This window comes from Pogoniulus pusillus, chromosome 32 (genome assembly GCF_015220805.1).
Source record: "Pogoniulus pusillus isolate bPogPus1 chromosome 32, bPogPus1.pri, whole genome shotgun sequence".
Classification (NCBI taxonomy): domain Eukaryota; kingdom Metazoa; phylum Chordata; class Aves; order Piciformes; family Lybiidae; genus Pogoniulus; species Pogoniulus pusillus.
The window spans coordinates 11,916,787-11,931,200 of NC_087295.1; the positions used below are offsets into that span (position 1 = coordinate 11,916,787).

The following is a 14,414-nucleotide window of genomic DNA, read 5'->3' on the forward strand; positions in this document are numbered from 1 at the left end:
AGAATAAAATTGCACCAGCAGTCAAACTGGCAGAGAAATCATTTAGGAGAAGCATCCTACCAGAGAATAACATCATTGAAATAACACACACAAGGAATGGAGCAGGATACCAAATGCAATGATTTATTACAACAGGGAGCTGTGGGATTTAGATGTTGCAGAGGATGCACAGCCTTTCAGAGCTGGTGTGAGCATGGCACTGGATGCTTTCAGTCTATTGCTGCTTTGTGATTTTCAGTTTCAATGCACAAAACAATTGAAGCAATTGAGAAGCACAGACAAATGTACTAACTGTAGATAAACAGGAAAGACTAAAAATGTCATTTCACACTAATGCTCAAACTGCTTTTCAGTCAGCAGAGTTGGAGCTGCCTGGAGAAAACAAGAAAAGGCCACTTGGTGGCCTTTTGGCTAAGATCAAGTGTAGTATCTGCTCTTATCAGTTTAATAGCTGATATGTCCTTAGAGGACTTCATATTAAATGGATTTATGGGGTGTGGCAGTTGGATTTGGAGCTTGCTTCCTCCACTCCATGCATCGTCCTGGTATTGCAGGGCCTTCAGAAATGGGGCAGCAATGGCTGGAGCAGCTCTGCAATGAGGAGAGACTGAGGGAACTGGGGCTGTTCAGTCTGGAGAGGAGCAGACTCCAAGGGGATCTTTTTGTGACCTTTCAGTAGTTTAAGGGGGCTCCAAGAAAGCTGCAGGGGAACTTTTTAGGATGTCAGGTAGTGATAGGACTGGGGGGAATGGAACAAGCTAGAAATGGGTAGATTGAGACTGGATGTTAGGAAGAAGTTCTTGACCATGAGGGTGGTGAGAGCCTGGAATGGGTTGCCCAGGAAGGTGGTGGAAGCCTCATCCCTGGAGGTGTTTAAGGCCAGGCTGGATGAGGCTCTGGCCAGGCTGATCTAGTATGAGGTGTCCCTGCCCATGGCAGGGGGTTTGGAACTGGATGGTCCTTGTGGTCTCTTCTAACCCTGACTGATTCCATGATGCTGTGATTCTGTGATTCTAGATGTACTGGGAAACCTAAGCTAAGAGGGTGAGAACTGGCACTATGTGCAATTTAGATTTCCTGGGGTTAACACAAGAGGTAATGTTCTTTAAACAAGGCACTGACTTCTTTTGGCATAATGCTTAGAAAAATCATGAACAATAAATGGTATCTGGAGCAACTGCTCTGAATGTGACCCCTGGAGCTTATCTTGTGTGTGATCCTGGTGTTACTCATGATTTTCTCATTTCTCCACTTCTAGTCATTTCACTGCCAGGCTTGAAATACTTGTTCTCATTAAATTCTCTTACATTATAAAAGGTCTACCCACACATATGAAGCAGCCCTGATGTCTGAACCATAGAACCATAGAATCAGCCAGGTTGCAGCGCTGCCTCTCCTCCTTGTGGCAACAGCACCATTTCTGTGGTTCTCTGACAACATCAACAAGCACAGGGAAATGAGATGAGCTAAGCTCCACCACTGATTCTTGTTTATCTTTTCTTTAGTTTGCCAGTCTGCCATATGGTCCTGCAAAATCTTGTCATGCCAAAAGCAGGAGATAGAAAGAGTCCTGGAAAGAAGGTGGAAGCAAAGGAAGAGCTAAAGAGTGGACAGTTCTGCTGCCTCCTGTGAGTGTTCTGCAGTAGTGCAGACTGAATTCTAGTTCAATTTAAAGTTTGCTCTTTGGATCATAGAATCATAGAATCAAGCAGGTTGGAAGAGACCTCCAAGCTCATCCAGCCCAAGCTAGCACCCAGCCCTGCTGTATTTCAGCAGTACAAACTCTGACAAACAGTTGTTTAGCAGATGTGATCCATTTTTATGGCAGTCATAGATTTGTTGAATTGTTTCAGTCGAGAAACATCTCCAAGATCAGTGAGTCCATCCTAAGACCACCAGGGCCATTAAATCATGTTCCAAAGTGCCATGATCACACACTTCTTGAACACCTCCAGGGACAGTGACTCCATCACCTCCCTGGGCAGCCTGTTCCAAGGCCTGACCACTCTTGCAATAAAGAAATTCTTCCTAATCTCCAACCTAAACATCCCCTGACACAACCCGAGGCCGTTTCTCTTCCTGCTCTCCAGCAGATCAACACTGCCACCCAATTTAGTTTCATCTGCAAAGTTACTGAGGGTGCACTCAATTGTCTCAATTCCAGATCACTGATAAAGACATTAAAGAGACCTGGCCCCAAAACTGAGCCCTGAGAAACACCACTTTTGACCATATGTCAACTGGAATTCATTCCATTCCACACCACTTTTTGGGCCAGGACAGTTTTTAGCACATGACAGAGAGAGGGAATGGGATGACAATTTACTCTTTGCTGTCACCCCCACAAACACCCAGCAACAATACAGTCTATCAGGATCTTCCTCAAATGCTTTTAGGACAGACAGTTGTTCTGCTTATTCTCTCTTTAGAACCTCACACAAAGGAGCCTTCTAGTGTAAAGCTTCATTAACAAAGAAACAGAACAACTGGTTGCAGCTGTTGCCACAGTACCAGTTGTTATTGCAAGCAACAAAACCAAAGGGAACTTTCCATGCCTTAGGTACTACAGGGATTTTGTACCCTCTGACAGCTGGCACTTAGCTCTGAAAGGTGGAGTGCTTTGTAAGCAATCAATCAGTCGAGTGTCATTGGGTTATTTAGGAGGGGAATGGTTTTAATGCTCTTGCCCATACAAAAGATGGTTGCCCTTTTATTTCTTCCATGTGATGTAGGCATCACATTTGCTAACTTCCAGTCAACCAGTGCTTCCCCAGCTAGCCAGCAGTCCTGGGAAGAGTTGGAATGTGGCTTGGTAAGAACCTAATCCCTTGGTACTCTTCACTGAATCCCATACAGCTCCAGGTTTACTCTTGAGTTCTGGAGGATCCATTTTCTTCCATGTCCCTGTCTTCCAGCGCAGAGGCTGAGTACCAGAAAACAGCTACTGCTACTACTTAGGACTGAGACACAGGAGTACCTTTTTCTCATCCGCAATCACCTTGTTTCCCCTTGCATCCAAAAAAAGGATGGAGATTATCTGTAGTTCTTGGCCAGCAGTGTGCCCAGGTGGCCAAGAAGACTGATGGCATCCTGGGCTGGCTCAGGAGCAGTGTGGACAGCAGGACAAGGGAGGTTCTTCTGCCCCTGGACTCAGCACTGCTCAGGCCACACCTTGAGTGCTGTGTCCAGTTCTGGGCTCCTCAGTTCAAGAGTTGCAGTACTGGAAGGTGTCCAGAGGAGGGCGACAAAGCTGGTGAGAGGCCTGGAGCACAGCCCTGTGAGGAGAGGCTGAGGGAGCTGGGGGTGTGCAGCCTGCAGAAGAGGAGGCTCAGGGCAGAGCTCATTGCTGCCTACAACTCCCTAAAGGGAGGCTGTAGCCAGGTGGGGTTGGCCTCTTCTGCCAAGCACCCAGCACCAGAACAAGGGGACACAGTCACTGAGCTGGGTGCCTTCAGCTATTTCTGCAGGGTCTGGAGGCACTCTGGTGTCATGGAGTGACATGGAGTGGTGAAGGGAGGCTTCACCAAGTGGCTGCACAGAAAACAAATGAATCGTTTTACAGAGTTTTTTTTTTTCCTTTTTTCTGACATTGCTAACCAGCAAGAGAACAAGGGAACAGAGTCTCAACCCGTGGCAGGGGAGGTCTAGGCTGGATGTTAGGAGGAAGATGTTGGCAGAGAGAGTGATTGGCATTGGAATAGGCTGCCCAGGGAGGTGGTGGAGTCACTGTGCCTGGAGGTGTTGAAGCGAAGCCTGGATGGGGCACTTAGTGCCATGGTCTGGTTGATTGTCTAGGGCTGGGTGCTAGGTTGGCCTGGATGATCTTGGAGGTCTCTTCCCACCTGTTTGATTCTATGATTCTATAGTAAAATAAAACTTTATTCTTCTGTAGTACAGAGTAAAAAAAATAGTAAAGGAGAATGTGATTGTCTCAAGCGTCAGAGCTGTCCTGGCCACTGTGTAAGTGCCAGAGCATCTTTGTGAACTGTGCTTCCCAAAGGGGGGAGAAAGGAATGAGGGAATGAGACTGATGGGAAAGAAGCTAAACCAGCTGGTATGGAAGTAGGAGCAATCAAATTGAACAGATACAAATAGAGACAAACCCAATATTGAATCCAGGCCCTGATTACAGTTAATCACCATTGTTACCACTGATGCTGTGGGCAGGGAGAAGTGACAGACTGGACCTAGCAGCAGATGGGAACCAGATTTGGGAGCTGGATTCTGAAACTTCCTCCAGCTGGGCCAAGCTGGAAGTAGTTAAAGCAACTGTCAAACTACTCCGGAATCAGCAGGCAGTGAGAAGTAACAAGTCACATTTGGGATCAATTCAGAAAGTCCAGTGAGGAACAGTGAGAGACATGGCCAGGGACAGTGCGCTGCTATCTGAGGTCCAAAGTCACTCAAGGGTGCAAGACAGAGGTAAGGCTACCTCGAGTTCAGATCTAGTCAGTAAGTGAAGTCACCGGGGAGCTGGGTTGAGCTCCAGATGCCTACAGGTCAGGGAGAGCCTGTGGATGCCTTGCTGTGAGAGATCATAGTCTGACTGATAGTAATGATTCTGTATTCCCAATTCCAACACTGCAAGGGAATAGCTCTATTTGTTACACAACAGGGGAGCCTTTAAAATAGACATTGGAGAACTTAAGGGTTATGCACCTTTTCTCCACCCCTTTACTCAAGCAGAGATGGTCCTAAGCAAAGGGCAAACTCTTATGTCCCATGTTGGCAATCTAGTTACATGAAAAAGCAAAGCAAAGCCAAACAGGTACCATGCCAGCAGACAGCTCTTGGGAAGCTACAAAGTAATTTGGGGCATGTGTTGAGCTGACATGTGGAGTGTGTGGGGAGCAGAAGGATTCACACTGAAGCAAACACATCCTTCCATCAAAGGAAGCCTTGAAGGAAACTGAGTGTGGGAAGTAAGGCAGGGGAGGAAGGTGGTGGGATGATGGTGTGATGGTGTTACTAATCGTGGCAATCAGAGCCCTGTCTCTAGTGTGTGCTTCAATCCAAAGGATGAACATAGCCAAAGGAGCAGAACTATGACTGTTCTTTCTAACTCTCCCTTCTTCCAGCTCAGAGCCATTTCCCACTCATTCTAGCACTGCAAGTCCTTATAAAAAGTCCCTCCCCAGCTTTATTGCAAAGCCCCTTCAGGAAGGACACTGTGAGGCTTCCCAGTACCTGAAGAGGGCCTACAAGAGAACTGAGGAGAGACTTATTTCAAAGGGGTTGTAGTGATTGAACGAGAAGCAATGGCTGTGAGGAGAAAGGAGAGATATAGAGTGGGTATTAGCAAGAAATGCTTTCTAGTGAGGGGGGTGAGGTGCTGCAAGAGTTTTCCAAGGGAGGTTGTGGACACCTCCCTCCTACAGGTGTTCAAGGCCAAGTTCACAGGCTCACAGGCGCACAGAATGTCAGGGGTTGAAAGGGATCCAAGGACATCATCCAGTCCAACCCCCCTGCCAGAGCAGGACAGTACTATCTAACACAGATCACAGAGACACACATCCAGACAGGGCTGGAAAGGCTCCACAGGAGACTCCACAACCTCTCTGGGCAGCCTGTGCCAGTGCTCTGGGACCCTTCCAGTCAAGAAGTTCCCCTTTGTGTTGAGGCAGAACCTCTTTTGCTGCAGCTTACACCCATTGCTGCTTGTCCTATCCCAGGCAGCAGTGAGCAGAGCCTGTCCCCTCCACCCTGACCCCCAGCCCTCAGATATTTATAAACATTTATCAAATCCCCTCTCAGTCTTCCCTTCTCCAGACTAAGCAGCCCCAGGTCCCTCAGCCTCTCCTCACCAGGCAGTGCTCCAGTCCCCTCATCATCCTCGTAGCCCTCCGCTGGACTCTCTCCAGCAGATCCCTGTCCCTCTTAAACTGGGGAGCCCAAAACTGAGCACAGTACTCAAGATGAGGTCTCAGCAGGGCAGAGTAGAGGGGAAGGAGAACCTCTCTTGGCCTGCTGGTCACACTCTTTAGTGCAGTCCATTAGTGATGAAGGGAAGCAAGAATCTGCTCATGCACACACACGTGCTACGTTGCTGTGGAACTGGCTACAGACATAGTGAAGGTGTCTCATGCTGACACTGCTCTTGTGAATTGCAGGATTCAGATCCATACTATTCCACTGTCACCTTTTGTAGTTAATACTAAAAGACATTTGACACTGTCTCCCACAGCATCCTTCTGGCTAAGCTGAGACAGTGTGGTCTGGATGATCAGGCACTGAGGTGGATTGGGAACTGGTTGAAGGGAAGAAGTCAGAGAGTTGTGGTCACTGGGATGGAGTCTAGTTGGAGGCCTCTGGAGGGGGAACAGCCCCCCTGGAGCGGGGAACAGGCTCTGCTCACTGCTCCCTGGGATAGAACAAGGAGCACTGGATGGAAGCAGCAGCACAGGAGGTTCCACCTCAACACAAGGGGGCACTTCTGGACTAAAAAGGTCCCAGAGCACTGGCACAGGCTGCCCAGAGAAGTTGTGGAGTCCCCTCTGGAGCCTTTCAAGGCCTGTCTGAATGTGTTCCTGTGTGACCTGAGCTACATTGTATGGTCCTGCTCTGGCAGGGGGGGTTGGAGTCGATGGTCTCTTTGGGTCTCTTCCAACCCCTGACATCCTGTCATCCTGGTGAGGCCATAAGTGGAGTACTGGGTCCAGTTCTGGGCTTTCCAGTTCAAGAGAGACAGGCAACTACTGTAGAAAATCCAATGGATGCTTCCAAGATGCTGAGGGCCCTGAAGCATCTCTGTGATGAGGAGAGACTAAGAGCCCTGGGGCTGTTTAGCCTGCAGAAGAGCAGCCTGAGAGGAGATCTTCTCAATGCTCAGCAAGAGCTAAAGGGGGAGGGACAAGAGGATGAGGCTGGACTCTTTTCAGTGGTACCCAGTGAGAGGACAAAGGGCAGCAGACACAAACTGGAACACAGGAGGTTCCAGCTGAGCATGAGGAAAACTTCTTTGCTGTGCAGGTGCGCTGAAGCAGATTGCCCAGATAGGCTGTGGAGCCTCCTTCTGTGGAGAGATTCCAAACCCACCTGGGTGTTGTGATCCTGGGCAACCTGTTGTGGGTGACCCTGCTTTAGCAGGGTATATTTAAGTAGATTAATTGTGTATTTGTCCCTGCCTGTGCTATTTACTTACCTCTCCCTACTGTGAGCGTCTGTCTGAAAATCATCTCCTGTAATCGGCAATATTTGTGTGGATTGCTTTGGAGGGATGTCTGTGTGGAGGTATTTATTGTGGCACCAGCACTCTGTTCTGTGGAGATACATTTCCTTCACTTTGTCTTGATGGCAGCAAAACAAACTTTGAAGCTTTAGGCACCAAGGTAATGACTTTGAGAGGAGAATGAAGAGGCAATAATTTTCAGATACGCCGATCTATTGCACTTCCCCAAATGGATGCCTCGTTATAAATAACAACACTGTATTTCCATCATAGCCACTAATGTGCAGGCTTTGCAGCATATATTTAAGTTTAATGGATTTCAGTTTACCCTTGAGAGAAGGGCAAAATCTCAGTAGGGCAACCTCACTTCGTTTAGACAAGAGAGAAGCAACAACTGTGCAACTGCAGAACAGGTCTAAAAATAGCTTTCTGGCAGCACAGTGCAAGGCATTGAAATAGCAAAGAAGATGCTCAGTCTTACACTGCAGTTAGGTGCTTGCTGGAGATGTATGAAAGAACCAGTGTGATAGCTAGGTACATAAATTTGGCTGTTACATAAGCTAGCTGAAGTTCATGGAGTTGCACCTGTGCAGACTCACTCAGGTTATCTGGGTGGAATGACAAGGTGCCACGGGATAACACATTCTGGTACTGAATTAGCAGTGTGTGCTTGGCAGCTGGAGCTCAATAGCCTTCTTTAGCCTGCTCACTTTAAAACAGCAGAAGAGAAAGGATAAAAATGGCAAAGGGAAAGGAAAAAAAAGGGAAGAAGATAAAAGGAAACTAAAAGAAATGGAAATAAAAACAAAATAAAAATGGGGAAAAGGAAGAGAAACAAAAAGAAAGAAAAATAAATAAAATAGAAGTATAAAGGATAATTAGAAGAAAAATGTAAAGAAAAAGGAAAAAAGATAAGAAAAGAAATAGAGAAAAATAAAAAGAAAAGTAAAAGGAAAAAGAAAATTAAGGAAAAGGGAAAAAGAAAAAATAAAAATAAGAAAAATAAATAAAGAAAAAGGCAAAGAAAAAATAAAAATAAAGGAAAAGGAAAAGAAAAGGAAAAAGAGAAAAATGAAGAAAAAAGGAAGAAAAAGAAAAAATAAAGGAAAAAATAAAAGTAAAGAAAATGGAAAAATAAAAGGAAAAAGAAAAAGAAGAAAAAGAAAAAGAAAAAATAAAGAAAAAGACAAAGGAAAAAATAAAATTTAAGAGAAAGAAAAAGAAAAATAAGAAAAAGAAAAAATAAAGAAAAAAGGCAAAGGAAAAATAAAAATTGAGAAAATGGAAAAGAAAAGGAAAAAGAAAAAGAAGAAAAAAAAATAAAATGAGGAAAAATAAAAAGAAAAGGAAAAAGAAGAAAAGGAGGAAAAAGAAAAGATCAAAAGAAAAAGGAAAGGAAAACTAAGACAAAGAAAAAATAAAAGGAAAAAGACTAAAGGAAAAAGAAGAAAAAATAAGAAAAAGGAAAAAGGGAAAAGAAAAAAAAAACAAAGAAAAAAAAGAACAAAACCTTCTTGACTGTATTTACTCTTGACTTAGGAGATGGTGACAAAGTCACTACATTTTGAGCTAGTCCCTCCTTCTGGCTGTTGCATATAATCTTCTCTCTTCCCAACCTCATGTTCTGTAAATTAGTAGCTAAATCTCTACTGGCCTGCCTGCTGTTTTATGTGTGTTGCTCTTCAAGCAATGGTAGCATGGATAAGACACTGAGGGGAAGTGGGGGAGGGATGAAGCTGTCACTGAGCCAGCAGTGTGCCCAGATGTGTGCCCAGGTGGCCAAGAGAGCCAGTGGCATCCTGGCCTGCATCAGGAGTGGTGTGGCCAGCAGGAGCAGGGAGGTCATTCTGCCCCTGTACTCTGCACTGGTTAGACCACACCTTGAGTGCTGTGTTCAGTTCTGGGCCCCCCAGTTTAGGAGGGACATTGAGATGCTTGAGCGTGTCCAGAGAAGGGCAACGAGGCTGGGGAGAGGCCTTGAGCACAGCCCTACGAGGAGAGGCTGAGGGAGCTGGGATTGGTTAGCCTGGAGAAGAGGAGGCTCAGGGCAGACCTTATTGCTGTCTACAGCTACCTGAGGGGTGGTTGTGGCCAGGAGGAGGTTGCTCTCTTCTCTCAGGTGGCCAGCACCAGAACAAGAGGACACAGCCTCAGGCTGTGCCAGGGGAAATTTAGGCTGGAGGTGAGGAGAAAGTTCTTCCCTGAGAGAGTCATTGGACACTGGAATGGGCTGCCCAGGGAGGTGGTGGAGTCGCCGTCCCTGGGGCTGTTCAAGGCAGGATTGGACGTGGCACTTGGTGCCATGGTCTGGCCTTGAGCTCTGTGGTAAAGGGTTGGACTTGATAATCTGTGAGGTCTCTTCCAACCCTGATGATACTGGGATACTGTGATACTGTCAAAATGTCCTTTTGAAGTGTTCCTCTCAGTGGATCCTGAAACAGGGCTTCTGTCTCTTCTGGGGTCTTTGGGAATGGTTGCTAAAATGGACAAAGTAAAGCCACACTGATACAAACCAGTGCAAAACCAAAACAGAAAATGGAGTAATATGGATGAAACCATGATGGAAATCATCAGGAGATCATCTCAGGTTAAGGGAAATACAGTTCTGTGATACTTCGTCCTAGATGACCTAAACATCCTGTTTAGCTTCCTGCTGTCTCTGGTCAGCATCAGATGTCTGCTCTGGAAGTTTTAAAAGACATCTGCATCGTGCTGCAATCATTAGGAAGAATTTGCTGTCTGATGTTCCTTGCCAGTGGGTTTTACTCTTGGGAGAAAAGAGATTTCACTGGGATTGCAGTCTGGTGCTTGGAGGTTATGCTCTGGCACCACTGATGCTTTGGACAGGCATCTAGAGTCAGATGGAAACTAGATTCAGGAGCTGCGTTCTGGGATTGGATTCAGGAATTCATGGATTGAGAGAGCAGGCAGAACAGATAGGATCACAGGGTCACAGGCTCACAGGATGTCAGGGATTGGAAGGGACCCAAAGAGATCATCAAGTCCAACCCTTCTGCCAGAGCAGGACCATACAATTTAGCTCAGCTCACACAGGAACACATCCAGACAGGCCTTGAAAGTCTGCAGAGAAGGAGACTCCACAGCCTCTCTGGGCAGCCTGTGCCAGTGCTCTGGGACCCTTACAGTAAAGAAGTTCCCCCTTGTGTTGAGGTGGAACCTCCTGTGCTGCAGCTTACATCCATTGTTCCTTGTCCTATCACACCCCCCTCCTGCCCCCCAGCCTTCAGATATGTAGAAACATTGATTAAATCCCCTCTCAGTCTTCTCTTCTCCAGACTGAACATTCCCAGGTCTCTCAGCCTCTCCTCATCAAGCAGTGCTCCAGTCCCCTCATCATCCTCATAGCCCTCTGCTGGATTCTCTCCAGCAGATCCCTGTCCCGCTTAAACTGGGGAGTCCAAAACTGAAGGCAATACTCAAGATGAGGTCTCAGCAAGGCAGAGTAGAGGGGAGCAGAATCTCTCTTGATCTGCTTGACACACTCCTCTTAATACAAACCAGGATCCCATTTGCCCTCTTGGCCACAAGGGTACATTGTTATCCCATGGGGAACTTGTTATCCATCAGCATTCCCAGATCCCTGAAAGCAGAAGGGAGGAAAGAAATCTTTAATCATCATGTATCCGAACAATAAATCAGAGAATCATAGACTCATAGAATCAGGCAGGTTGGAAGAGACCTACAAGATCATCCAGTCCAACCTAGCACCCAGCCCTGTCCAGTCAACCAGACCATGGCACTAAGTGCCTCATCCTGACTTTTCTTGAACACTTCCAAGGACAACAACTCCACCACCTCCCTGGGCAGCCCATTCCAATGCCAATCACTCTCTCTGACAACAACTTCCTCCTTCCCCTTGTTCTCTTGCTGGTTGCCTGGGAGAAGAGACCAACCCCCACCTGGCTACAGCCTCCCTTCAGATAGTTGTAGACAGCAAAGAGGTCTGCCCTGAGCCTTCTCTTCTGCAGATATGCTGGTGATGGCTTTGTGCAGTGAAAGCATGAACAGTAGAGCAAAGGTCCAGCAGCATGATTTGAGAGCAGGAGGGCCCACAGTGAAGCAGACATACTGTTGCAGACAGCAGTGCTGGGTAAAATCAATTATTGGCAACCTCTTGAAATCAGCAACATACTCACTAGAAGCCAGATTTCTGCTTCTGCTTTGTTAACTCTGAAAACTAAAAGGTCTGCCTTGAGGGTGCTGGTTGAGAAGATCAGGAGGGTGCTGCAGTTTTGCTGCTGAAACTACTCAACTACTGCTTGAAGAAGAATCTAATGAAGTTAAAGTTGGAGGTGGTATTTCAGAAGTACTAAGAAAGGTAACTGCCATAGTGCCCAGGAAAGCAGAAACTCCAAAAAAGAGGAGTATGAAAATGGGAAACTGGTGGTGGAAAGAAGAGAAAATAGAAGTTTAATTAACAGGTTTATTCTGTTTGCAAATCAATTTGACTTTTCATTAGAAGGTAAATTGAAACTCAGAGAGAATGAAATGTGCCTTCAAACACTTGAGCACACACTGAAGCTGTAAAAAGACCAGCTACAAGCTGACCAGGAAGGGAATGGCTTTGATTCATGACATTTCCTGGAGAAGAGGAGGCTCAGTGAAGACCTTATTGCTCTCTACAATCTCACTGAAAGGAGCCAGGCTGGGGCCAGCCTCTTCTCCTGGGTAACAAGTTATAGGACAAGTGGGTAACAAGTGATTGAGACTGGCTGGAGAGCAGCCCTGAGGAGAGGGACTTGGGGGTGCTGCTGGATGAGAAGCTCGACAGGAGCCAGCAGTGTGCACTTGCAGCCCAGAAAGCCAAGCAGAGCCTGAGCTGCAGCAGCAGAAGTGTGGCCAGCAGGGCCAGGGAGGTGATTCTCCCCCTCTGCTGTGCTCTGCTGAGACCCCACCTGGAGTACTGCATCCAGTTCTGGAGCCCCCATTGCAAGAGGGATGTGGAGATGCTGGAGTGTGTCCAGAGCAGGGCCAGGAGGATGCTGAGAGGGCTGCAGCAGCTCTGCTGTGAGCACAGACTGAAAGAGTTGGGGCTGTGCAGTCTGGAGAAGAGGAGGCTCCCAGGTGACCTTCTTGTGGCCTTCCAGGATCTGAAGTAGACTACAAAATAGTTGTGGAGCAACTTTTTAGGCTATCAGGGAGTGCCAGGACTGGGGGGAATGGAGCAAAGCTGGAGGTGGGGAGATTGAGACTGGAAGTGAGGAGGAAGTTGTTGAGCATGAGAGTGGTGAGAGGCTGGAATGGATTGCCCAGGGAGGTGGTTGATGCCCCATGGCTGGAGGTGTTTGAGGCCAGGCTGGCTGAGGCTGTGTGCAGCCTGCACTAGGGTAGGGTGTCTCTGGGCATGGCAGGGGGGTTGGAACTAGATAATCCTCAAATTGCACCAGGAAAGGTTTAGATTGGATACTACCAGAAGTTTCTCCACTGACAGGGTGAAGATAGGCACTGAAACAGTCTGCTCAGGGAAGCAGTGGAGCTGCCATCCCTGGAAGATGTTTCCTGAGGGGCTCAGAGACATCACCTAACAGATGTGTACAGGGAGATGTTAGGTTATGGTTTGACTCAATGATCTGAAGGTCTTTTCCAACCAGACAACTCAATGATTTTGTGAAACATCACTGTGTCAAATGAACATGACATTTACATTGCTCACATCCAACAGGCCAATAACATTTCCTTGCAAACATTCCTGTCTTCCAATGTGACCATTTCAAGGCTGAAATTGTCCTGAACTACCTCTCTTCATTTCATTTTGGTTTTTGTTCTTACTACCCATTTATTAAACTCATGTGCAGCCAACCTCCAGCCTGCAAACATTCCAACTCACCAAAGAGGAGCTGGGAAGCCTTGCTGAGTGTTAAGTTCGTTTGAGTGCTAAAGTGGAGCTGCATTATCTGGTTTTGCTACAACTAGTACCACAATCATTTTTAATGCTGTAGGGTGTGTTCATTGGCAAGAGCTAAATAGCTCATAAAACCAATTTCTTTGGAGCACTTATGGCAGCCAAAATAACAATGATTAATTGTGTCTTTTCCATAGAGAAGAACTCCATAATTTATTTACTGCTTTGCACTCAAACATTCATTAGAGGCTGAAATGTTAAAGTCTGGGCACTGCTTACATAGTTGGTTGCAAAGAAAGATATACTGGTCTACTTTAAATAACCAAACACTAGCTTTCCATATTCATTTATCAGATGAAAATCATGCTGACAGCTAATAGATGCTGCTGCTCTGAAATAATAATAATGTTAATAATAATAATAATAATAATAATAATAATTATTATTATTATTATTATTGCATTAAAACCAACGCCAAACCAGAAACAAAACCCAAAAACACCACACCCCTAAAAATACTCCAAACAACAAGAAGAAATGAAAGTCATAGAATCAAGCAGGTTGGAAGAGAACTCCAACATCCTCCAGTCCAACCTAGCACCCAGCCCTATCCAGTCAACTAGACCATGGCACTAAGTGCCTCATCCAGGCTTTGCTTCAACACCTCCAGGCACAGCAACTCCACCACCTCCCTGGGCAGCCCATTCCAATGCCAATCACTCTCTCTGACAACAACTTCCTCCTAACATCCAGCCTAGACCTGCCCTGGCACAACTTCACACTGTGTCCCCTTGTTCTGTTGCTGCTTGCCTGGCAGAAGAGCCCAACCCCACCTGGCTACAGCCTCCCTTCAGGTAGTTATAGACAGCAATGAGGTCTGCCCTGAGCCTCCTCTTCTGCAGGCTGCACACCCCCAGCTCCCTTAGCCTCTCCTCACAAGGCTGTGCTCCAGGCCCCTCACCAGTTTTGTTGCCATGCAGATTTGTGGCCCTGTTTACAGGCTAGAGAAGAGGGATGTTGGTAGGAAGTTCTTGCCAAAGAGAGTGATTGGCATTGGAATGGGCTGCCCAGGGAGGTGGTGGAGTTGCCATCCCTGGAGGTGTTGAAGTAAAGCCTGGATGGGGCACTTAGTGCCATGGTCTGGTTGACTGAATAGGCCTGGGTGCTAGGTTGGAGTGGATGAGCTTAGGGGTCTCTTCCAATCTGGTTGATTCTGTGATTCTAGGGTAATCGCACTGCCTGTATTGCTGACAAAGAAGTTAAACTTCACTGGACAGGATCAGATCACAGCTTTGGCTGCTGCTTCCCAGCTCTGGAGATATGTGGGGTTTGGACAGTGTAGAAGGAAGAACTAATGTGTGCATTTTAGTGTGTTGTGTTTTC

The 14,414-nt window shown here is 46.6% G+C and overlaps 1 non-coding gene across 1 annotated transcript; it reads left to right on the forward strand.

Moving 5' to 3' along the window:
- The first annotated feature begins 391 nt into the window (after window positions 1-391).
- Window positions 392-579, forward strand: LOC135189511 (U2 spliceosomal RNA). Its single transcript, XR_010308120.1, has one exon. It is a non-coding gene; the product is annotated as a U2 spliceosomal RNA (small nuclear RNA).
- Window positions 580-14,414: the final 13,835 nt, after the last annotated feature.